Raw genomic sequence first — 27,005 nt, forward strand, 5'->3', positions numbered from 1 at the left:
TGTGTCCTCTGGCACTTCCGCCCAGGCTTCTGTCCTGTCCAACAGTACCCCAGAGTGCCTCTCATACACAACCTCTGTATGACGCAATCCAGCACACTGTGAGACAACTTTCCATATTAACAATGATTGCATTAAATGCTTACAACATTGGCAATCTCTGCATAGTACAGCCTGTAATATCCAGCTGAATTTTTGCATACCCCATGGTACAAGTTCTCCAAACACAGGAGAGGACGGCAGGATATATACCGGCTGTACACGTCAACATTCTAACATTTCTCTCAGCATATCTGTCATAAAAAGGCACCGTGATTCTACACCTAAGCCCTTCCTGGGGTCCTTCATGTTCCTGGGCATGTGGAAAGACTCCTTTACTGATGCCTTAGAGGTGGTGCTTCTTAAAGAGGCTTCCCCCCTGCTGGAGGTATCCAATGCAATAACCTGGTGCTCTCCTAGAGCGCAGCCAGGTGCTGGAGTCACCACAAAACTCTCAGGCTCAGTGTCAATGATCTGTTCCAGGTCTTCTCTATGGATAACATTAGTTTGGTATACCACACTAATAACTCCTTTATGGGTTGTGGGCACAACCTATGCTGTGTGCTCGATCTCTCTTGGCCCTTCCATCTCCTGAGGAATACCCTCTGCAACAGCAGCAAGTGAGCCCTTTTCTAAAAGCTGCTCTGCAGTCCCTCCATTTAGCACAGCAGAAATTGTCTACTCCACTGTTACACACTAAACCTTCTTTCAATAATGCCAACAGACTTGTCGCCCATCTGTCCCAGTCTACTTTCTCTGTGCTCCCATCAGAGGTACTACGCAGTACCAGTGAACATATCACTTTTGTTTAAACTAACCTGTGGCAAAACATTTCTAAACATAGCAGGCTGCAATACCATAACTTCACCACCTTGCTCAGGGGCGCTTCATTAAACTCATGAAGACTTTTGCTTTCAGCAGTGACAGACCGCAGTAACCCATTATCACCACAAGTAGTTTCAGACATTTTAGTTGTCTAAAATTTTAGCTGTGCGCTGGCTTCATAATCATCCCAGGAACAGAGGTCAGTGCTCTTCCCCGCAGACAGTAGTTCTGGCCTAGGAGTCACAAGGGAGCCAGTGCAGCATGAAGCTGCAAGCACAGAGGTGCTGAATGTCAGGTCTGGGGAAGACAGATCAAGGCCTAAAGTGTAAGGCCTGAGCAGGAGTACTGTGTTTTAGCCAGGAAGGCTGAATGCTGGTTCTGAAGCAGGAATGTAATGCTGAATACCCCTGCGAGGGAATCTGATGTTTATTTTTGAACTTTGTTTCTTTTGAATAAAAATGAGCTGTCATGCCCTTGAAAATGCAGTTGGGACTGACACGATTTCTTCAACTCGGATGCACCACTAGAGCTTAATCACCCCGGATCGTCACAACATGTTTATTTATGAGAAAATACAAAGTTAGGGCTCTTTCACACGAACGATCCATTCAGGTCCGCCTGTCCGTTTTTTAGGACCCTCTAGACCTCTATGGAGCGTCGGATGTCAGCGGTGACATGTCCGCTGACATCCGATCCGAAAAAGTGTAACGGAGGAAAAACCTACTTTTCCATCCATTTGTGGATCGGATCGGGTGACGACGGACTCTACGGTCTGTCATCATCCAATCCCCCATAGGGGAGAGCGGCACTCTGACAGGTCCATCACTGCACAGTGTGCAGCGATGGACCTGTCATCTGCCTGCTCAGCAGGGATCGACTGAGCGATCCCCGCTGAGCAGAGCGGGCTCCATACACGGACATGTCCGTGTGAAAGAGCCCTTAGGGTGGAAACAAGCCACTTGGCAAATCTCCTAGCCAAAAGATGGTTTCATGCCTACGGACAATGAGCCTTTGAAGAAGGTTGGTGTACAACTGTCTTTAGGTTGGGAAATCTGTTGCAGTAGGGTGGGCTATTTTAATTTTTGCTTTTCTCCAAATATATATATTGTGATAGATGGACAATCTGCCACTGTGTAAAGATGCAGGTAACTCCTTATTCCAGCAGGTAAAGGGTTTCTAAACAAGGACTGAAGTCAGGTGTTACAAAAGAGAGAATTCTGTAGTCAGTCATTGCTCCTATGTGTTGTGTGAGCAGCTGGAAGCCTGACACATGGGAAGTCAGTGTCCAGACCTGTCTTGCCTGTGCAGACAAGCTGCGTAGCCAGACTGACGTACAAGAGAGTTGAAGAGTGTGAAGGGACAGAGAGAGTCCATGTCCGAAGAGACCAGTGTATGAGCTAAGCAAGCAGTCTGTATGTGAGCAGACTAGAGGTCCAGTCTGGTGGCTGAAGGAACCAGGTAAGCAGAGGGACTGACAATGGCCCAGCTCTGTCCTAGAGGGAAAAGGCAGAGCTGTATGACAAAATTGCCAGAAGGGTGAAATACATTTTGTGTTCATTATTATGCTAAACAACCCTTGTGTGCGCAGAATGCTGTATTACTTTAATGTGTAGATAAATAAAAGTAGGCAAAAAGCCTTAAAACATGTTTTGCTGAGTGGACTATGTCCTTGGAAAATCTATATTTGAAACTGAATCTAAAAAAAGAAAATGGGTGTGTATACACGGTATATTATTTTCTTATTTAAATTAGTATTTTAGGGTTGGGGCAGCAAGAAAAAATTTATTTAATATTATGTAGCCTTCTAGTCATCAAGTGGAGCTTTAGGTACCTTTCACATGGGCCGGATCTGTTGGATCTGAATCGGCTGACAGATCTCCTGCTGAGCTGAGCTGAGCAGAGCGAGCTGATAACAGGTCCATGGCTGCTTCACTTATGCTCTATGGGCAGTCGGATGTAAATGGACCGGCTGTCCGTTAACACAAGACTGCCCTCCTATCCGGCCAGATGGAGGGGAACAAATCCCCTTCCGTTTGTTTTTGCCAGATCTGTTTACATCCGCAGCTGCATAGAGGAGAATGGAAGAGCCACTTGGGTTTGCCTGAAAAACGGACAGGAGGACCTGATCTGACCGCTTGTGCGAAAGGGGTTTTCGTTTCTTTTGCATGTGAACTATTATATCCGTCTAAAAAGAAATGGGCTGTTTACAGAACTCCATGAGTCATCAGAGCAGTGTCTCGCCCTTATCAGAGGGCTAAGTTCAGGTTTCCAACAGACAAACCACAACCTGAAAGCAAGCTTTTGTCTGCTGTATTGCTTCATAGCTTCTCCAGGGTGCTCTGGGAACTCTTTCAGGAGAATTTAGTAAAGCATGTAAGATTACCCGTAAGGTAGGTATTATTGCGCAGAGTATTGCAATAAGCGTTGGAAGCTTCTTGGATGCAGTAGAAAAAAGGGGAGTTTTGGGACTTTAATTGAGCCAGAGACCTGGTAAGGTCTCATGCCTCCATCCCTGTCTACATGAAAAAAAGAGAGAAGGGGTGGGACTTTGAATGAAGCACACAGTCAACAGTGGGAGGTCATAAATTGTGTATTTAATATGTATCATAATAAAATTCATACAGAGTAATAATTGATATCACAGTATATTTGATCTATATACAGATAGGAACATGATAATACATCACAGTGGAGAGAAAAGTAACTACACCACCAGTAGGACTTCCTATTACATTAAAAATTATTGATGATCAGAATAATATAACAAATATTCATATAAGTAGAATTCAACACATGATCGGTTTAAACATTGCATGTACAGAGACTCGACGCGTTTCGTGGAGTTTTATCCACTCTTCGGGAGAAAACGTGTATATCTGAAATGAGATATATGGGTTTCTAAATCACTGCCTTTATAAAGGAAAAAACAAAAGAAAAGGTGTAAAAAGATGCTCTCAACTGGAGCATCCGGCTCTTTATGCTGCACTTTCATCACACGGCGGTTGTGAGTATTTTCCAGACAATGGGATACCCCAGTTTACACCTTTTTTCTTTTGTTTTTTCCTTTATAAAGGCAGTGATTTAGAAACCCATATATCTCATTTCAGATATACACATGTTTGCTCCTGAAGAGTTGATAAAACTCCACGAAACGCATCGAACCTCTGTACATGCAATGTTTAAAACGATCATGTGTTGAATTCTACTTATATGAATATTTGTTATATTATTCTGATCATCAATAATTTTTAATGTAATAGGAAGTCTTACAGGTGGTGTAGTTACTTTTCTCTCCACTGTCATGTATTATCATGTTCCTATATGTATATAGATCAAATATACTGTGACATCAATTATTACTCTGTTTGAATTTTATTATGATACATATCAAATACACCATTTTTGACCTCCCACTGTTGACTGCGTGCTTCATTAAAAGTCCCGCCCCTTCTCTCTTTTTTTCTTGGAAGCAGTAATACGGCTTTACTTTCATGGAGAAATATATTGCATGTCTTACAGCATGGAGAAACATGAACAGGAAGCAGGAATATACAAGTACATGCACTGAGATAGACAATACATCCTGTTATATAATACAAAACATGAACTATACACTATAATACTACAGCACCACCTGCTGCATAGATAGGTATGATGCAATACAGTATTGTCAGTTTATTAACAACTTTACATTACATGCTGTTGTTCTTTTCCAACACCCCTTCTCAACAGCATGAGCTTTGTCAAATTATATTCAGATTCTTCTGGAAATAACTGACATTCCTTCAACAAAGGTTGGTGAGTGCATTAATACTGACGGGCGGTATTGAATGTCAATAACACCTTGCTCTTGATTATCCCTCAGTAGGTGATACTTGACGACGACGTGTTTGGTCCTAGGATTGACCCTTTCTGATTGTGTGGCTTGTGAGGCTTTATACATCCCTGATTGTCTTTGATGTCCTCTCCGATGGCACACAGCTGTTCTGTGTTCAGCTGTTCTGTGCTCTCTAGCATAGCATTCATGTGGTCACACATTTGCTGACCTTGTAGTCTCATCTTGTACAACTTTCTTAGCAAAAACAGTTTGCTGTTTAGACTTGAACGCTCATGCAGCTTTTGTAATGAAGTCCACAAATCTTTGGCTGTTTTCTCTGTTCTAATGTGGATAAGCTGGTCATCTTTCACTAGTAAGCTTATAATTGCTTTTGCCTGTCTGTCCTTCGTATCCCAGTCCTCCATCTCTCCGTCTGTGGGTCTGTCTGTATTCAGCACTTGCCACAAGTCATCCTTGGTGAGAAACACTTCCATTTTAAACTTCCACAGCTGGTAATTGGCATTTTTCAGCTTTGCAATTGCAGACGTCACATCTGAACCGCTTGCCATGTTTCAGTAGCTTGTATACAGTATTCACTGACTTGCTGTACTCACTGAGTATTCTTTCCAGTGCCTTTTGGGTGCTGCTTGGTTTGTTGGGTGCCTGGGACCCATAACCTATTGTGCAGAGTATTGCAATAAGAGCTGGAAGCTTCTTGGATGCAGTAATATGGCTTTACTTTCATGGAGAAATATATTACATGTCTTACAGCATGAAGAAACATGAACAGGAAGCAGGAATATATAAGTACGTGCACTGAGATAGACAATGCATCCTGTTATATCATACAAAACATGAACTATACACTATAATACTACAGCGCCACCTGCTACATAGATAGGTATAATGCATACAGTATTTTCAGTTTATTAACCACTTTACATTACATGCTGTTGTTCTTTTCCAACAGGTATAATAACTACCACCACTTTAAGAGCCTGCTGCTACGGCAGCAACAGATTTTTAAAGAAGTACTGCCAGTTTGCAGATTTCGAAACTGATGGTAAAGACCTGCTCTAAACTGACATACTTAGTGTTTGTAACCCTACTAAAAAAAAAAATTGATCCTGTTCCTTTAGCGCATGAACTTATTGTGCTTGCGCTGTGTCATTTGGCCCCTTGTATCATCTAAAATACTTGGCTGATTTTGCCTGGTTCTTCCCTCCTCCCTGTAAAGTGAGCATGGATTATCATGGCTCCTGAGCCCTGACGCTGTGGTCAGTTTACGTGCCTCTATCATCCATAGCCCTCTCTTGTCCTCCTCTCCCCCCTCCCCTCCCTGCCTGTCAGCTCCATCCGCTCCCCAGTCCTCCCCTTCTGCTGCTATCATAACTCAGTGTTCTTTCTACAATCTCCTCTAGTATAGTAAATGATGTGCCCCAGTGTATGTGTTTTTTTTTAAAAAATAAGCTGCTGTGTACCTTTTTTATAGCAGCGCTCAAGTGACCGACCACCTCTCTCCTCCCCCCCTCCTTCCGGCTGACGTTAGCGGGGGATTCTCAGCCCCTCCCACTGTAGCTGTTGGCTCAAGAGAGGAGAAAGGCGGCCAGTCACGTGAGCGCTGAGCGGTGCTATAAAATAAGGTATATAGCGGTTTATTTGTAAGAGGAGGAGATTGTAGCACGAACGCTCAGTGGCTTAACAACCACTTTAAGCGCAAATGTGCCCAAACTATGGACAATAAATTCTTTAAATATTACTAAACTGTAAAACAGCTTTAACCCTTTTATAGCCACTGACGTATGTAATACATTGGTCACTTCAGCGGGTTTTACACACACTCCTGGCAGCTGCAGCCACTGGAAGCGTGTGTAAATCTGACAATGAAATGAAATGGAAATGATCTGGTGCTGTGCAGTCAACAAATTGCTTCCACATACTGTGGTAACTTCCCCCTGCATGCCCCCACCCTGTTTTCCGAGCTCTGTTTGACCTAGGAGCGGCATTACAGATGCTGGCGGGTAGAAGGTAGGAAGACATCTGTTCACTGATCTATCCTTCATGTTATTAGGAAGCAATATGTAAAATGACACTTCTGGGTCCTGGTGTCACTGTCCTTGGCTGGGGAAAGAAGCTAAGGGCGTGCGATCTGCAATCCACCAGATTCATTGCAGGGCAGTTGAGACATCAGGGGTCTGCTAGACCTCTGATGTCTTATTAAAGAGAACTAATGACCTGTAGGGCTTTTAAGGTGTCGCCTATAGAAAATATAGGGTACTGAAGTTTGTCACCATTTCAAGGGCACACGCAATTTTAAGGCTTGATATGCTGGGTATCTATTTGGTGCAATCTCATCTTTTATATTTTGCAAAAATGGGGTAATATATTGCGTTTTAGTGCACTGAAATTAACTTTAGTGTATTTTTTACTGAAATTTTGTGTTTCATAAACCATTGTGTAACAAAAAATGTAAACTCTAGGGTGTCAGATTTCACAAAAGAGATGTCATGTTTTGGGGGTTTATGCAATCTTCATGTCTAAATTATTTTTTTTTTAACGTGTGCAAAAAAATGTAAAAACGGCTCTGGCGGTGAAATGGTTAAAACAGTGTCTGACCTCGTCTAGCTGCCTGTACTGTGATGTAATTAATTCTCAATGATCACACACACACACACAAAGTGGTGCAAACACCATTCTTGTGCGACTCTTCTAATATTAGAACGTGGAGCAGATGCGCTCTTATTTACAAAAGGAGTGTGTTCATTTTTGTTAATTAGAAGTGGTCAGTTCTGTGGCGGGTACAACATGCAGGACTGAGAACAAAGAGATCGAGCACGTTCAGCTCCAACAGGAGCATGTGGGCTGGATAAAAGTAAGAGATTTACCAAACAATCCACAGCCAGAGATAGGGCACACTTTATTATTGGTCATTTATTTTTTACTGTGCAAATGTACAAAAATAGTTTTTGACAGGAGTTCAGTGTTAAAGTGCAGACAGTAGTGGAAAAGATTAGTAGAAGACAATGGGACTGGCAGGCTTATGCATCAGAATGATGATGGCACCCCTTGAGGGTAAAATATCTCAACAATGTTGCACCAATCTGTAGGCATAGCTCCCAACTGTCCCGGATTTCGAGGGCTGTCCTTCATTTGGAACAAAGTGCTTCTGTCCCTCTTTCCTCCTCGTTTGTCCCTCATTTTGGTCTGATCTATATATATTTGTATATAAAATGCACTATTTATGCAAAAGTATTTCCCAGTGCTAAACATTTCATTCAATTTCTAAATTGTTGCATTTGTACTAGCAGTGGTAAAGAAAAGGCACTTGTGGGTTTGACCAATAATTTTTTGTATAATTCTTCTTTATGGGGGGAGTGGCAGAAGGTGTATCCTATGCCTTAATACTTTTGGTAATAGGTGTCCCTCGTTCCCATCTCAGAAAGTTGGGAGGTATGTGTACACACAAACGAGTCATGGTTGTAGATTTAACCACTTAAAAACTGGGGCAGGTTGGCTCTCCTGGGTGAATCTCCGTCGTATGTCAGGCGCTTTAAGACCACTAGGGGGCGCCCGCGGCACGACGCCGGAGCTGATGCGCGTGGCCGGCGGCCTCAATGTCCGCCGGCCACCCGCAATCGCTTCTGAGAGAGACAGAACGGGGATCTGTCAATGTACACCTCCCTAGGGAACACTTAATCCCTTGATCGCCCCCTAGTGTTAACCCCTTCCCTGCCAGTGACATTTATACAGTAATCCGTGGCTACTTTTAGCACTGATCGCTGTATAAATGTCACTGGTCCCAAAAAAGTGTCAAAGGTGTCTGGTCTGTCCACCGCAATGTCGCAGTCCCGCTAAAAATCGCTGATCACCGCCATTACTAGTAAAAAAAAAAATAATAATAATAATAAAAATGCCATAAATCTGTCCCCTATTTTGTAGACGCTATAACTTTTGCGCAAACCAATCAATATACGCTTATTGTGTTTTTATTTTACCAAAAATATGTGGAAGAATACATATTGGGCTAAACTGATGAAGGAATTTTTGTTTTTTTTTCATTTTTATTTTGGATATAGCAAAAAGTAAAAAATATAGTTTTTTTTCAAAAATGTCGGTTTTGTTTTGTTTATACCGCAAAAAAAACAAAAAACACAGAGGTGACCAACTACTACCAAAAGAAAGCTCTATTTGTGGGAAAAAAAAGGACATAAATTTTGTCTGGGTACAGCGTCGCACAACCGTGCAAATGTCAGTTAAAGTGACGCAGTGCCGAATCGCAAAAAATAACCTGGTCATTAAGAGGGCAAATCCTTCCGGTCCTTAAGTGGTTAAAGAGAGCGGTTAAAAAGCATAAGACCTTTAACTTGTACATTCTGTAGGCACTTTCCTGCCATGTGGGTTGAGGGCTCAAGTCCTGGAGCACTAAGCAGAGAGTGCGGACCTAGTGATACTAGTAGTACAGATCAGATTTTTTTGACTAGTCTGTGCCAATAAGATTAGGTTCTTGATCACAGAATTGATAAAAATGTAATAGAAAAGGACGCATACAGTATTTGGTTCAGTGAGCCATACCGAGTTATCTCAAGTAGTCTGAATAGTTATTGTATGAGTAATTTGAGTATTTGGCATGAAATACGTGTTATTGTTTAGTAGATGGCACTGTTCCATGTTAATACTTGTCCCCGTCCCCAAGCATCAGTTTTGCTCCAGTAAAAAACAAATAGTTCATAAAAAATCTTGTATATTTAGGGTTCATGCACACTGGACATTTTACAGAGGATACTGCTATGGGGGTACAGAGGACAGTACAATTAAAATGGGGGGTAGATGATGTGAAGGGTGGACAGAGGACACTGTTTTTGGGGCACATGACACTTCTATAGGGGGAAGAGCAAGGGACACTACAGTGGGGGAAGGGGGGGGGGTGATATGAAGGGGCAGAGGACACTACATGGGGGGGTCGTAAAGGGGGGCACTACAATGGGGAGGGGGGAGTGTGATGTAAAAAGATGCGTGTAGTAATTGTGTGTTGGTTTTTCAAAACTAAATGTACAGAATATCGACACCTGTTAACGGCTATCGGCCTGAAAGGCGGGCAATAGTCGCTATCAGTATTGGCCCTGAAAAAACGATATCTTACTATCACTAGTTCAGAAGCTCTTTCTTTCCCAACTGCATCCATTATAGATCCCGTCTTCCGGCAAATTGATTAGGCCTTACTGCTGATTATGTTAAAGAGGGTGAGGAGACAGTTGGAGGAGGGAAGCAGCCATCAATTCTGGACCCATCCCTTGATGCGGCAGTGTCTGCATTTGGGATACTTTGCGAACATGTACAAGGAACTGCGTAACTATTCAGATGAATACATTTACTCATGTCCGTTACTTCGTAGTTTCATAGTTGGTAAAGTTGAATAAAGATGCCAGTCCATCCAGTTCAACCTGTGTGGGTGTGTGTGTATGCTATTGTCAGAAGTAATTCCCATATCCCTTTTATATTGCGCACACTAAGATGCCCATCTAATAGTTTTTTGAAACTATTGATACTTCCTGCTAGCATTAGCACTTACCACATCCTTACTGCTCTGACAATAAAAAACCCTCTAACCAGTTTTAGATTAAACCGCTTATCCTCCAATTTTAATGAGTGGCCGCGTGCCTTCTTAAAGTCCCTAAAACTGAATAGTTTTTTCCCTATGCTAGAATCACCATTGAGACATTTTGTATATCAGTATCATAACTCCTCTTAAGTGTCTTTTCTCCAGCAGAATAAGTTTAATGCTTGTAGTTGTTCCTTGTAACTGAGGTCCTCCAGCCCCATTATTAGCTTTGTCGACCTTCTCTGGATTTGCTCCAGTTCGAGCACATTCTTCCTGTGGACTGGTGACCAGAACTGAACAGCATACTCAAAATGCGGCCAGACCAGAGTCTTGTAAACTGGTAGAATTATAGTTTTATCTTGGGAGTAAATCCCCTTTTTAATGCACACCAATATTCGGCTTGCTTTACTTGCTGCAGCTTGGCATTGCATGCCTTTGCCGAGCCTGTGATCTACTAGGACCTCAATATCTTTTTGCATCCTGGAATCCCCTCTAGAATCTCACCCAAAAGTGTTTGGGGACCTGGGTCCTGTCCCCAGGGGTCATGTATCAATGCTCTCGGACTGTTATAAACACGGTAAACATGCGCTACTATACAGGCATACTATAGACACCCCCCAGGTACAAAATTTAAAGGAATATTTCACTTTTATTGTTTCACTTTAAGCATTATTAAAATCACTGCTCCTGAAAAAACGGCCGTTTTTAAAACTTTATTTTGCATTGATACATGTCCCCTGGGGCAGGACCCAGGTCCCCAAACACTTTTTATGACAATAACTTGCATATTAAAGTTTAAAATTAGCACTTTAGATTTCTCCTATAGAATTTTAAAGGGTGTTTCCGTGGCTTTTCGAATTTGCCGCAAACACCCCAAATTGCTCGCTGTTCGGCGAATGGTGAACAGCCAATGTTCAAGTCGAACTCATGTTCGACTCGAACAGATAGCTCATCCATAATCTTCAGGTGTGCAGAAAAATCGCAAAATAATTCAGCGACTCTTCTGGCTACACGTCATTTACAAAAACCTCAGTCATGCTAGCATGATTAACGTCCTCGGAACACAACCTAAAAAAAAAGAATTAGCAGAAAATAATATCAACATGCCTTTTAACAAATCACAGTCTCCATATACTGTATGTTCATTATTTTTATCTGAGTAACTTTTTGAAAATATGTTAAGGGGGTTTGAATGGGAACATATGTTGTAGTAAGATGTCTATTTGTGCTCACAAATGATTTCAACTGTATAAAAACAAAAGCTGGAAAAAAAACTAACGCTTAAGTCAACAAGGGTGGGAATGCTAGCAAGGCATATCTCTCCATTCTTCTTTTTCTGGCAGATCTGTATGCTGCTTTTCATTATAGTTGAAACACTTCAGAGCAGCAAAAAGGAAATGAGAAGGTGTAAATGCAGTCAGTAAATTCCAGTAATATGTCATTTACTCTTAGACTTGGTTTATCTCACACCCTCCTTTTCATGTCTTATGCGTGGCCTCACAAGGTAAGTCTTTATAACACTGGTGGTGAAGGAAAATATCTTATTCCAAATAAGCTTGTTCCGATTGATATAATAAGATAGCTTAGAATGTAATGCAAATCAGTGGGAAATAGGGAGAACTACATTGTATGCTTGACATGTTTCTGGCTTCATTTTACCTTTTGAGAACACTAGTAACTGGAATATACAAACATTAAAATTGATTAGTGACGGAAATCAAAATAAGGTGGTACACTAGCTGTTATTTGATGATTTCATTGTCGGAGAACAAACTTAAAAGAGTTTTCAACTCTCAGCCTAAGTGGAATGTCTTTTTACCTTGAAATAGGGACTCAACTTTGGGCAACCCATGAGCACAATTAATTTCCTTCTTTTTTTTTTTTTTTACATTATCTTTACTGTGAAACACCTGAGCAAAGATGAAATATAAGTTGATATGCTTGCCTGCTTTTTTCACATAATTTGGTAGCCTTAGAATTTTATTTGCGCAGTAGTGAGGATATTTCATTACTGGCTATTATATATATACAGTGACTTCGAAAAGTATTCATAAACCTTGAAATTTTCCACATTGTGTCATTTTACAACCAAAAAGGTAAATGTTTTTTTATTGGGACTTTATGTGATAGACCAACAAAATTGCCTCATAATTGTGAAGTGGAAGGAAAATGATAAATCATTTTCAATTTTTTTACAAATAAATATCTGAAAAGTGTGGAATGCATTTGTATTCAGAGTCAATACTTTGTAGAACCACCTTTTACTGCAATGACAGCTGCAAGTCTTTCTGGGGATGTCTCTACCAGCTTTGCACATCTAGAGAGTGACGTTTTTGCACATTCTTATTTGCAAAATAGCTCAAGCTCTGTCAGATTGGATGGAGAACATCTGTGAACAGCGATTTTCAAGTCTTGCCAAAGATTCTCAATTGGTTTTAGGTCTGGGCTTTGACTGGGCCATTCTAACACATGAATATGCTTTGATCAAAACCATTCCATTGTAGGTCTGGCTGTATGTTTAGGGTCGTTGTCCTGCTGGAAGGTGAACCATCACCCCAGTCTCAAGTCTTTTGCAGACTCTAATGCCCCGTACACACGAGCGGAAATTCCCCCAGCAAAAGTCCAATGAGAGCTTTTGGTCCGAAAATGTGACCATGTGTATGCTCCATCTGACTTTTGTTGGCGGAATTCCAGCCAGCAAAAGATTGAGAGCATGTTCTCGATTTTTCAGTCGGAAAAAGTTCCGATCTGAAATTCTGATCATCTTTTCCAATTTCGACACGCAAAATTCCTACGCATGCTCGGAAACAATTCAACGCATGCTCCGAAGCATTGAACTTAATTTTCTCGGCCCGTCGTAGTGTTGTACGTTACCGCGTTATTGACGGTCGAAAGTTCAGCAAACTTTTGTGTGACCGTGTGTATGCAAGCAAAGCTTGAGCGGAATTCCATCGGAAAAGCCATCCAAGATTTTTCCGACGGAAATTCCGATCGTGTGTATGGGGCATAACAGGTTTTCTTCTAAGATTGCCTGTATTTGGCTCCATCCATCTTCCAATCAACTCTGACCAGTTTCTCTGTCCCTACTAAAGAAAAGCATCCCCACAACATTTTGTGGCCACACAAAATATCAACACTTTGGGCCCAATTTGGACATTTTCACTTAGGGGTGTACTCACTTCTGTTGCCAGCGGTTTAAACATTAATGGCTGTGTGTTGTTATTTTGAGGGGACAGCAAATTTACACTGTTATACAAGCTGTACACTCACTACTTTACATTGTAGCAAAGTGTCATTTCTTCAGTGTTGTCACATGAAAAGATATTATAAAATATTTACAAAAATGTGTGTGTGTGTATATATATATATATATATATATATATATATATATATATATATATATATATATATATATACATATACATAATATAGTAGTTCTAATATGATATCTAGAGCAGAACATCGGTCTGGAAGGACTGAGGATGGCTACACTCATTCTGAGCACAAAAGCCCCTGGAAAACAGCTGAATATTCAATTTAGAATAGCTCTTGTATTGTTCTAAAACCAGCCTGTATATTATTGCTTTACCAGTGTTCTAGCATGGTATAGTATTGCCTCCAAGATGGGCATAGGAACTCAGGGGTATGTACCATACATAGTTACACCCTTCCCTTTTATTATTACTAGAGACAGATGGGGGGATAAATGGTTGACAATCTTGATTTGAAGCTTGTTAACCTAGGTCCTGCATGGAGGTAGCATATTTTCTCTGTATTTCATGGGTCTTATTCTAAGTGCTCTAATTTCTTCCCACTATCCAAAAACATACTGGAAGGTTACCTGGCTTCCTCCTGAATTAAAGCTAGTGTGTATTTGTGTGGTACATAGTTGCAACCGTAGACTATGAGTTTCTTTCATAAATAGTGTAATGATTTAATATATATAGTTCCATGTACTCTGTATGCTGGTGCTATATGACTATCTAAAGAAATATAACAATTATTATAGTTATAAAGATGCAAGCATTGTTCTGCTGAACAAACGAGTCGAAAATGTCCTGAGACACACACAGACCTTAATATACTATGTTCTTAGCTGCCAAAATTGCTATTGCAACTGCATGGAATAGTCCAGTTATAGATATAGCTTTAATGAAACATAAACTCATGTGGATCAAGTTAAATGAAAATATTGTGAGTGTGAGATAAACAATCCCTCTTTGAAAAAATATGGTCCCCTGGCTTGCCTATTTGCAGATTCCAGGGATTGCTGGTGGAAGATCCCGGACGGACTCACCTCTCTTTCTCTTTTCCTTATTTTTCTCTTTTTTCCTTTCTTTCATCTTCAGTCCTGTTTCTGTTCCCTCCCTTCCTCCTTTCCCCTTCCATACCTATGTTACTTACGCAATTAGCTGTGGGGATTTGTGTCCCCCATATATGACTAAGATGAGGACTGACAATGGGAAGAGCTTCTGATATCTTATAACACAAGTTAAATGTTCTAACAGTTTACCAGATATGTTCTAACAGTTACCAGATATTTCAATACAAGAGGGTTACGAGGGTCCTGCTCATGAAAGCCTACAATCTTAACAAACTGATACAAAAGGTAATAACTGTGAGGGATTAATACATGGAGAAAGAAAATAACAGTTATTAGGTATAGGTGGGATAGGCTTCCCTAAAAAGATGAGTATTCAAAGATCACCTGAAGGCAGGCAGTGTAGGAGATAGCTGGATAGATCAGGGTAGGGAGTTCTAGAGCAAGGATGAGACTATGGAGAAGTCCTGGAGATGAGCATCAGTGGAGGTGACGAAGGGGCTAGAGAGCAGGAGGTCTTGGGAAGAGCAAAGAGAATAGTTTAAAGTGTTACTAAACCCAGGACCCTACATTCACTATATCTGGTCTCTCACAGTACACAGAACATGGAAATGCAATTATTTTAGTAAATATAAACTGCTAAATACCTTTTCTCCTCAGCAGCATATAGCAGTCTTGTGACTTCTATCAGTGTCTGGCTGAGCACTTGTTAAAGCTTGTAGAAGGAGTTTTCATTCTCCTCTGACTGTCCTATGAGGCTGCATGTCCCCTGACCCTCAGTTTGGACAGCGCTGATTGGCCCTGTGACGATCACCTGCACCCTCCCAAAGAAAAAAAAATCTCTAGCAATACACACCAAACTGAGCTTGTGCAGAGTGCTCCCCTGGGGGACTGTGGAAGAAGGGGAGGGTCAGAGAAGACAGGTTTAGACAGCCTTTTTACACAATGCAGAGGATTAACCCCTTAGGTTCCACAGTGAGTATAACAAGCTTTCTTTACTGCATATACAGACTGATTTTAATGTTGTGGGTTTAGTAACAAGTGATATTTTAAGATAAGGCTGATGATGTAACGTGGGGCAGAGCTGTGGATAGCTTTGTATAATGTAATTAGTATTTTGAAGCTTTTGTGGTGTCAGTTGTTAAATAGGAGAGAATTTTGAAAATGTGGTGGGGATGAAGTTAACAAGATTTGGACAGTGGGGGCTAAAAAGAGACGGTGGAATCCAGAATTAAATTTAATGGGAGTAACTGATTGCAGTGCAGTTGATCCTAATAGAGAAGCTGGGGGAGGGGGCGTGGGGGGAAGAAATATTATGAGCTTGATTTTGGAAAGATTGAGTATGAGGAAATGGTGTGACATCCATGCAGATATGTCATTTAGTAAGTTAGTGGTGCGTGGGGAAATAGAAGAGGTGAGCTGAGGAGTGGAGAGATAGATTTGGGTGTCATCAGCATGCATGTGGTATTGGAAACCATTGGAGGTTATTAATTGACCCAGGTAGGAGGTGTAGATAGATAATAGAAGAGGTCTGGGGACAATGCCTTGGGGTCTCCTATGGAAGGGAGGAGGAGATAAAGTTGTAGATGATACTGAAGGTGCACTGAGATAGGTAGGAGGAGAGCTAGAAAAGAGCAGAGGCTAGGAGGCCAAAGGAGTGGAGTTTTTAGAGGAGGAGCCAGTGATCAACGGTGTCAGTGGCAAAAGACAGGTCTAAGAGTATGAGTACGGATTAGTGGCCATTGTTTTTGGAAGTTAGTAAGTTGCTGGTAAGTTTTAGGAGGGCAGTTTCTGAAAAGTGTTGTGTGCAGAACCCAAATTAAAAGAAGTGGAGATGGTTGTTAACATTTTGGGGTGGTATGCATTTTACAGGTCATAGTTAAACAGAACCTGAGCATATTGGTTAGTATACTGTACACTGCACAAATATAACCTAAAGCAGAACTTTACTCCTGACAACTGATGAAAATAATGTTCTTTAGCAGGAACACGCTTTCCACATTATGCAACTAAAATTGGTGTGTGCTGTAAATTGCCTCCAGCATTGTTCCTATTTCTTTCCTATTTCTTCTTGCTGAAGGCTGCCATTTTGTTCAAGCCCAGAGCCCTGAGCAGCAGTTAAAGCAGAACTAAACCTTGTTCTTTTCAGCCAAGGAAGCTGTCATCTGTTTAATCTGCAACTGCCATGGTGCTGCACATATGATCAGTTATGAAATCAGCCATGTTTATTGATTTGACAGTTCGGTTGAGAACACAAACAAATGTGACAGATAGCATTCCTGGCATGCTGGCAAGGTAACTGTTTTTTTTTTTTAAACTGTTTAATCGATGGGTTTAGTTTCACTTTAATCCTTAGGCTGTCAGCAAATTGGCCTCTACAAATGCTGAAAAAAAGAGCACAACTGAACATTTGCAGAGCAGGGTGAGAACATGTATTACTGGATTTTAAACAGAATAGGTACTTATTTGTAATGTTTTACATAGCTATACCAGCCAAAGATCCAGCCTGAAGTGATCTAGCAAGATTTCGTTTTCTGACTAAAGTTCCACTTTAAAGAGGAACTGCAGTCTGCTCATATAATTTGTAATAAAAACATTTTTGTCATTCTAAAGCTTCCCTCCAACCACTTTGCATATTATTTTTTATACAGTATACTGTGATTCTGTACTTGCCAAATATGCTGCTGAAATCTCCCTCCACAAAGTCTGGCTGCGTCCATTTTAACTGTGGGCAGAATGAAACTACTGCCTGTTCACTTCCTGGATTTACACAGAGGCACACCTCCAGCACTGCAGCCCTGCAGCTTTCATTGGCCCTCTTATGACTCATCCCCCCCTCCCTTCCTGGCAAACTCTCATTAGCGTGAGAGAGAGCTGTGCATGATGTCATAAGCCTAGGCTTTTTACCAGACAAGAAACAGGAAGTGGTCTGTATAAGGTATTTACTGGCAAAAAAAAATGTTTTACTATCCAAATTTAAAACAACAAGGGCAGAATATTTAATAAATGGAATTCCATAAATAATAAATAAATTCCAATTTAAAGTGTTACTAAACTGAAACATTTTTTTTAATTAAAATAACAAACATGTTATACTCACCTGCTCTGTGCAGTGGTATTGCACAGAGCGGCCCTGACCCTCCACTTCTCCTGTTCCCCTGGCAGCGATCCTAGCTCCTTCTCCTCTTCCTGTGTCCCCATAGCAAGCCACTTGCTGTGGAGCACAGTCTGTGCGCTCCTGAGCTGTGTGTCTATAAAGTAGCGCTCCATAGACTTACACAGTGGGACTTGGCCCCGCCCCCTCATCCTCTTCCACTGCATCTGATTGACAGCAGCAGGAGCCAATAGGTCCTGCTGCTGCTGGAGTGCTATGTGAAGAGGAAGAGAGGAGAAAAGAGATGCAGCCGTGCAAAGCTCTGGATCTCTTCTCCACTCTCTTTCTCTTCACACGGGGGGCAGAGATATAGAAAAGTTTTTTACTTTAATGCAAGGAATGAGGGTCAGAGAAATAGAAAACTTTTTTTACCTTAATGCAAGGAATGTGGGGCAGAGAAATAGAAAACTTTTTTACCTTCATGCAAGGAATGCATGTAGGTAAAAAATTATTTTAGCTTTAGTATCACTTTCATTACTGTGCTAAGTGAGCATTTCACAGATACACATAAACCACAAGACAAAGTATCATTTCAAACAAATGAAAACATTCCAGTCTATATGATTTCCTGCACTCATAAATAGACCTAGTATAACACCTTGTATCTGAAACTGTCTTTAAGGAGAAATTTTAATAGCTGGGGACTGCTTAGCAACCAGAAACTGCAGAGATTTTAAACACTTTGGTCAAGAGTATGTATAGCACTGCTTACAAGTACAACATGGCATAGAGTATTCAGTGTTCAGGAATATGTTATGTACAGCACAGCTTACAGAGTGCAGTCATCAGGACTATGTAATGACATAGCATATAATGTGCAGAGTGGTTGGGAATATATATTTGTTCAGCACTACATACAGAGCAGAATGGTTCAATGAATAGTATGTAACATACAGCACAGCTTACAGAGTGAGGCTATCAGGAGTATGTCTGTACAGAGCCTCACAGTATTACATACCTACTGGAAATCTGGGACAGCCCTGCTTTTTATTGGTTTTCCTGCAAAGGCTGCATCTTGGGATCACAGCATGAAGCTCGCTTTGTAATCCAGGGCGATTGTCAAGGGGAGAACACAAGGCATGAGGCTAACAGCTGGAACCTTTAGGGGGAGTGATACCTAGTACTGAGTCATGGTGATATGAGCGGAGGCGACAGTGTTTGGTAGATTATAGAATCATGTACCTAGTAGCTGTACCAATCTGTACATGATTGCTGTGCTATATGCTCAGACAACAGTAGTCACTGTTTATTGGGTGCCTTAATTGCTAGCGGTGGCAAAGAAGCAGTGGAGGAGTGGGGTTGCAAAGGGGGTGGTCTGCTTGGCAGAGCGTCATGACTGTGTTTGTGCTGTGAGAGGTTTGGCTTCTCTGCTTCGTTTGGCCTCAGAAAAAAATATGCACTAATGAAAGGAGTGCCAGACCAAAGGATAAAAGAAACGTCTTGGAAATGTCTTTGAGGGCCTACAAAAATGTTAGCAGTATTCTTCTTCCTGAGGTTTCAACATGATTTTTTCCCATGTATTGCCGTCATATAAATATCTTTGGCATAGCCTCCATATGCATCCAGGTATAGGCTGCATATGCATCTCTTCGGCATAGCCTCCATATGCATTTTCTTGGTATAACCTCCATATGCATCCAAGTATAGCCTCCATATACATACAAGCATAGGCTAGATGAGCATCTCTTTGGTATAGCCTCCATATGCATTTTTGGTATAGCCTCCAAATGCATTCAAGTATGGTTTCCATTTGCATCTCTTTGGTTTAGGCCTTATGCACATGAGACATTATAAAAAAAGCCAGTAGCGTTAGCTGTAGAAAGTTGTAGCTGTAGAATGAGTTTTTCAGCGTTTTTTGCAGTAGCATTTTTTAACGTTTTTAAGCTTTTATCAGAGTTATGCCCTGTACACACGGTCGGACTTTGTTCGGACATTCCGACAACAAAATCCTAGGATTTTTTCCGATGGATGTTGGTTCAAACTTGTCTTGCATACACACAGTCACACAAAGTTGTCGGAAAATCCGATCGTTCTAAACGCGGTGACGTAAAACACGTACGTCAAGACTATAAACGGGGCAGTGGCCAATAGCTTTCATCTCTTTATTTATTCTGAGCATGTGTGGCATTTTGTCCGTCATATTTGTGTACACACGATCGGAATTCCGTTGTCGGAAAATTTTATATCCTGCTCTCAAACTTTGTGTGTCGGAAAATCCGATGGAAAATGTGTGATGGAGCCTACACACGGTCGGAATTTCTGACAACAAGGTCCTATCACACATTTTCCGTCGGAAAATCTGACCGTGTGTACGGGGCAATAGAGTGTTTTTACAGCTGAAAAACTACTCTTGGTTCAGGGTTTTTTTTTTCCAGCCAGAAAATGCCCTTGACAAAAAACACTGGTAACAGCCTTTGTGTGCATGGACACATAGGAAACCATGCTGGGGAGTTTACTGGCTGTAGAGAAACGCCTGAAGCCAAACAGCATCTGTAAAAACATGCAGTGTGCATGAGGCCTTAACCTCACAGAGGTTGCAAAATATAATATTTTTCTTTCTCTAAGTACAGCATTTTAAGCTTGTATCTTTTCAGTTTTAGACACACTACTATTTTTATTTTCTTTTTTTTCCTTGATGGTTGCTAGATTAAAGTGGAAGTAACAAGGCTTACCTATAGGTAGTGTAAATATCTCCTAAACGGGCACCGTTTAGGAGATATTTACATTACATGTAGCCAGTGACGTCACTGGTGCATGCACTCTGAAGGAATGGCTGGCCATGCTGTTCCTTCTGAGCCCTGTGCCGTAATCGGCGACTCCTGCACGCATGTTCGGGAGTGACGTCATTGCGGCTCCGGCCAGTCACAGAGCTGGAGACCGTGAACCCGGAAGCAAGGTGGGTGAAGATAGGAGCCCACTGCAGCTCTGAGATCGCAGCACGGGAGGGCTTAGTTTTAAGGTAAGTTTAACATAATGTGCTAGTACGCGATGCATACTAACACATTATGCCTTTACCTCGCAGGGTATAAAAAAAATAAATAAAAAAAAAAACTCCAGCGGTTTACAACTGCTTTAAGAGTTTTATTGTATCATTTGCAAGATAGTTGTTTCTAATATTTTTTTAACCTGTGAGACCTAGTTTTTAGACATTTGTGTATTGATAGATTTCATTTAATTTTTGTTTTATCTCCTATGTATTTATTTTAGTTATATGTACTGTATAATGGTATGTACTGACCATGTAGCATCTGATAATAATGAACCTATTACACACCATCATTTACCATCTAATATAATATTTCTGAAGCTGCATTTCTATGCATGTGTACATGTATCCAAAATGTAAAGTACATTGCTAGAACAGAGCTGTGCAATTCATAATAACACAATGCATGTGAATGACGTGATTAACTGTAAAGTGTGCAGTGATACATTTTTAAAATAATCAGCTATAACATATGTGCAATGTTAGATCACATTTATATTGCAAAAAAGTTACAATTGAATAAAAAAGAAATAGTGAAAACCAGGGCTTTTTTTTCTCAAACAATAGGTGCTGGAACTCAACCACGACCCCCCAAAACTCCTCCCTCCACACATACCCTCCAAATCACATCAAATAGTGGGTGTGGTCAGTCGAATTTCGAGAACAGTAGGAGGGTCTTAAAGGGGCATTAAATACCAGGATTGCATTACATACAGAGTGCAGAGTTCAGCGGGGGTTACACACAGAGTGCAGAGCTGTCACTTATAAACACAGAAACGGGACTTCTGTGTTTACAAGTGATTGTGGTGAGCAGGCCCCCTCAAGGGTCTGAGCCAGAGGTGGTGGAACTGAGTTCCAGCAAGTTCCCCCTGCAAAAAAAGCCCTGGTCAAAACAAAAAAAATACTGATATTTAACAGAAGAGATCCCCTAGAGAAGAGGTGGAGCGTTGATCAAATGCTTAGCAGCGTGATACCCATAGTTAAAGTAAAGGCTTACCAGAAAGCCAGCGACCTCCCTTACTCAGGGGGTCACAAATAGGGATGGGCGAACAGTCTCGGCCCAAGCATAAGTTCTGCTGAACAGTGCATTGCAAGCCCTGATTGGCTGAAGCAGTGAAAGCTTCAGCCAATCAGGGCACAGAGCACTGTCAGAGTCATGATTGGACACTGTCATCATAACTGTATGCAATCATGGCTCATTCCCGCACCACAGTATAAAAGTATTCTTTCAATGGCAGCCATTTTCAGTGTGATTTCCTCGTGGAGAGAGATCGAACAGGGCTCTGTTCAGTGCTATTAGTTAGTGTGCTATACTCTGCTATTTTGCTTCAATTGTCAGTGTAGAATATTAGTTTAGTGTCAGTCTAGGGATAGTGTGAGTGTAGTGAGGAGGACCATCATTCAGCTTTGCATAGTGTGCAGCTAGAGTAGGGACCGCATTGATAGTTTCAGTGTAATGTAGTAAGACCGTGTCAGTAATCTTTACATTAGTGTATAGCTAGAGTAGGGACAGTTCAGATAGCGTCAGTGTAGCGACGGTTGAACACTGTCTGTTTGATTGTATTACTGCCAGTTTAACGCCATATAGTTTTGTGCGTTACTGCCAGTTTAACGCCATTTACTTCTATGTGCGTTACTGCCAGTTTAACCCCATATCGTTTTGTGTGCGTTACTTCCAGTTTAATGCCATTTACTTCTGTGCAGTGCTGGGACAAGGCCATCTGGTGCCCAGGGCAAAGATGGCAAACTGGGCCCCCCCCCCAGGTATAAAGAAAGAGGCAGTGTCTTTTTAAAACCAGAAAACACTTAAAACAATACAACACTACAATACTGCAGCCCTGTCGCAGTATATGTACTACGGCAGGTCGGCAAATGGTTAAAGTGTAAGTTCACCTTACAGAAAATCTGTAAGGTGAACATGCACTGGACCCAGTGGCGTCACTAGGGTTGGTGTCACCTGGTGCGGTAAAACATGGTGTCACCCCCCCTGTCTAGGCTGCCCAGCACCATTCAGGTAGCGCACGGTCACGGGGCGCACCCCAAACCAGCCCCTGTATATTATAGTATAGGGTGGTATAGTGGCAGTTAGGGAAAAATAGGGTGGTATAGTGGCAGGTTGGGGTGGTATATGACAGGTTAAGGTGGTACAGGGCAGGTTAAGGCGGTATTGGGGTGGCATAGGGCAGGTTGGGGTGGTATAGGGCAAGTTAGGGTGGCAGAGGGCAGGTTGGGGTGGCACAGGGCAGGCTGGGTGGTATATGGCAGGTTGGAGTGGTACAGGGCAGGTGGGGGTGGTACAGGGGAGGCTGGGGTGGTATAAGGCAGGTTAGGGTGACACAGGGCAAGTTGGGGTGGTATAGGGCAGGCTGGGGTGGCACAGTGCAGGTTGGGGTGGCACAGAGCAGGCTGGGTGGCACATGGCAGGCTGGGGTGGAGCAGGGCATATTAGAACTCTGGAGTGACACTGTGCAGTGTGCAGAGTAACTTACATAGCATGCCTCATGCCCCCCATCATCATCATCGTGAGCATCATCAGACCAGCTTCTGGGTGGGGGTGGCTTAGTCAGCTAATATAATATAGTGAGTGGTGTCTGTCTTATATATATATATATATATATATATATATATATATATATATATATATATATATATATATTATAAAGCTGTGTCTAGCAGACCACCTTGCACCCCCCCTTTGTTATCAGACTAGCACAGCACAGAGGGCGCCAGACACTGAATCCTCCCACTGTCCCACACCAGCTCTCAGGTGGCGTGCCGGCACCATGGCAACTCCCCTACCCCTCCACCTATCACACCTCACCTCAGGCTCGGGCTCGGGAGCGGCGGTGGACACCCTCTCGCATGCTATCAGGATGCCTGTACTGTACTCACACTTCTGGGCGGCAGCTGGAGAGGAGATGAGGGCAGAGATAGTGTGTGACATCATTGTCTGTGAGATGTGACAGGCTCACTGGCTCAGCAGGGAAGTAGGAGGAAGAACTTGGAGAACGAAGGACACACACCAGGCACAGTCGCGGCGCTGGAGGTGTTGTTCCAGCGGGGTCAGCTGCAAAAAAAAATGCCAGGGCTTTCCTCACCCTCAGGAGAGTCAGGATGGTGTCATCCCTCTAGCGGGTGTAACCCAGGTGTGGACCGTACCCTCCTAACAACGCCACTGACTGCACCCCCCTTCCTACAATAAATTGCTCCGCCCAGGGCATCCGGCCCTTCCGCCCACCCCTTGTACCGGCCCTGCTTCTGTGTGCATTACTGCCAATTTTACACCATATTGTTTTGTGGGCGTTACTGCCAGTTTAATGCCATATAGTTTTGTGTGCGTTACTGCCAGTTTAATGCCATTTACTTCTGTGTGCGTTACTGCCAGTTTAACTCCATATAGTTTTGCGTGCGTTATTGCCAGTTTAACGCCATATCATTTTGTATGTGTTACTGCCAGTTTAATGCCATATAATTTTGCGTGCGTAATGGCACTTTCATAAGGCTTCGAAGAAATGGACATGCGTCAATCTGTAAGCGATGGCTTTCCAACCCCAGGACCCTTGGGAGTAGTACGTGGCTGGGAGGAGGAAGTTCCAGATGCTGTCATCCTGAGTGACCCCAAAGAGTTTGCTTCTCAAGCCCCGACAAATTTGAAGAGCATGGGCAACCTCATGCTTCAAAGCCTGCAAAAGAACCCAAGAATACATGGCATAAAGGAGAAGGATGATTACTGGTTGACAACCCTCCTTGACCACCGTTATAAGGGGAAGGTCAAAGAAATCATCCCGTCCCCACAGAGTGCAGAAGATAAAATCTCTTGAGGACTCGTTAAAGAGGATTTTATTGGATGTTTTTCCTGACTCCAGTAGGTTACAGTTTCGTGGAAAACGTAGTTTTGAGTCTTCTGTTGGTCAAGAGAGGAGCGTTGGAGAAGGCGTCTGCCTAAGTAAGGCATTTCGGAATTTTTTTTGTCCTCACCGCCCAGGGCTGTCAGCTTCCACATCCCATAGGCAGCGTCTGCATCACATCCTCGGGGCCAAAACAGAGATGAAGAGCTTTCCAGCTGATGATCCACTGACTTACTGGGTCATGAGAATAGACCACTGGCCAGAACTTGCCCAGTATGCTATTGAGTTGTTGGGCTGCCCTGCATCCAGCGTGCTTTCAGAATGGGCATTCAGTGCTGCAGGAGGTTTCGATACTGATCATAGAACGCGTCTGTCCACAGAGTCCGTGGACCGTTTGACTTTTATAAAAGTGAATCAGTCCTGGATTACCAGCTAGGAAGCCCCTGATGCCGATGTCACTGATTAAGTCTTTTTAGGATGTGGAATCTCTGCAGGACTTCGAGGCTGCCTAACTTTGAGGGTGTTCAATCATTTCATCTGGAAGAATGTTTTTGGTATAGGTTTCATGGGCACAATTAACACCCAAAGACCAATTTTTCAGCACCTGTTTGGCAGGTGCATATCATTGCAATTTTTTTTTTTTTTACAGCAAGGCCAATTCTTGCTTTCATCAAGATTACCTCTATAGGGTTATAGGGAAGGTGCCACGACACCCAAAGACCAATTTTTACGCACCTATTACTTCTATCCAAAGTCAAAGTGACACTAGATGGTATCCAAAAAATCTATAATCTTGTTCCAGTGCACTACATTGTGGCATCATTATACACACTGGCTCCCCAGCTGTTGATGAGCAAAATAAAGGCAGCTTGCAGGGAAAATGTCATTTTCTTTGGTTTTATAAATGCAATTATTGCTGCAGCAGATTCTAGACATGGTACAGATCTGCCACTTTACAGGTAGACTAAGGGGACCCCCCAGGCACTATATTGGAAGGAATTTTTCATTTTTATGCTTTCACTTTAAAAATCAAAAGATCACTGCTCATTTAAAACTGATGTTTTATAAACTTTATTTTTATTGATACATGTCCCACAGGGCAGGACCCGGACCCCTATAACCATTGTATGCCCAATTGCTTGCATATAAGCCTTCAAAATGGACACTTGATTTTTGACGTTCGGGTCCCATTGACTTTAATGGGGTTCGTTATTTGGGTCCGAACTTTTGTGGTGTTCGAAAGTTCTGGTGCGTGCCAAACATGGGTCCGTTGCGGCCCATCCCTAGGCACAAAGCGTTTTGTTGGATCAATGATCCACTGAAGAAGTGTCTGTGCGCCTCTCCCCAGAAGCCTCTGTTGGTATACCCCAGGAGTTGATCAGACCCTTTAGTTTAGATCAGCGTCGGGGTGTTTAATATATGCAAAGAGACAAAGGACTCCAAATAGTGTGATATTGTCTCTCTTGAGCAGTTTATTTGCAATGCTACAGTGCTGCATACACAAGCTAGCAGAGTTCAAACTGAGACTGTGTCTCCAGTACAAACAAGCCAAATACTTCCTTACAGGTCCATAAAGCGATTGTGCATGCACAGAGCATGTGTACGTAACATAAGGAAGTATTTGGCTTGTTTGTACAGTTTGAACTCTGCTAGCTTCTGTATGCAGCACTGTAGCTTTGCAAATAGACCTTTGTCTCTTAGTCTCAGCGTCGGGGTGTTTAAGATATGCAATCTAAACTTCAGGGTCTGATCAACTCCTGGTGTATACCAACAGAGGCTTCTGGGGAGAGACGCTCAGACACCTCTTCAGTGGATCATTGATCCAACAAAGCGCTTTGTGACCCCCCCGAGCATTTGATCAACACTCCACCTCTTCTGTTGAATATCAGCCACGTATGAACTTTTTTTCTTTTTTTCACTATTTTTTTATTCAATTTTAACTTTTTTGCATTATAAATGTGATTTAACATTGCACATATGTTTATAGCTGATTATTGCACATTGTATCATTGCAAACTTGCACTTTACAGTTAATCGCATGTCATTCACATGCAGGGCGGATATAAATCAATGATTTAAAAAAAAAAAATGTTATTTAAATCAGATTTTTTTGGATTTAAAACATTTTTTTTGATTTTTTTAAAATTTATTTTAATAAAATGCTTTTTGAGTAAACATCTATCTAAAGATAGTTTTCTATTTAAGATACATTGATCATTTAGTATATTCAGCATGAAATGGAGCTTAGTATTGTAGCATGAGGCTGTATATTTTGCAATATTTAAATTTTTGGTAAACTCATTCAATGAATCCAAGCTCTGCAAGCTGAGATAACATGCACTGCATTGATGCATTCACACAATGTCACAGTAACCATGAGATGAAACAAAGTTCAGGAATATTCCTTTATCCCATTGTT

At 41.9% G+C, this 27,005-nt stretch overlaps 1 protein-coding gene across 6 annotated transcripts in view; it reads left to right on the forward strand.

The window, feature by feature from the left end:
- Positions 1-2,082: 2,082 nt before the first annotated feature.
- LOC141128384 (ras and Rab interactor 3-like) overlaps positions 2,083-27,005 on the forward strand; it is a 66,146-nt gene continuing 41,223 nt past the window's right edge. For 3 of the 6 annotated variants that reach the window (XM_073615642.1, XM_073615645.1, XM_073615640.1), the window contains exon 1: positions 11,605-11,781. The gene's annotated coding sequence lies outside the window, so the exon portion shown is untranslated. Of the gene's footprint in view, positions 2,320-11,604; positions 11,782-26,247; positions 26,480-27,005 lie in introns of those variants that run through there. The other 3 variants (XM_073615643.1, XM_073615641.1, XM_073615646.1) reach the window with 2 other exon arrangements.

The sequence above is a fragment of the Aquarana catesbeiana genome, linkage group LG02 (genome assembly GCF_042186555.1).
Source record: "Aquarana catesbeiana isolate 2022-GZ linkage group LG02, ASM4218655v1, whole genome shotgun sequence".
Taxonomy (NCBI): Eukaryota; Metazoa; Chordata; class Amphibia; order Anura; family Ranidae; genus Aquarana; species Aquarana catesbeiana.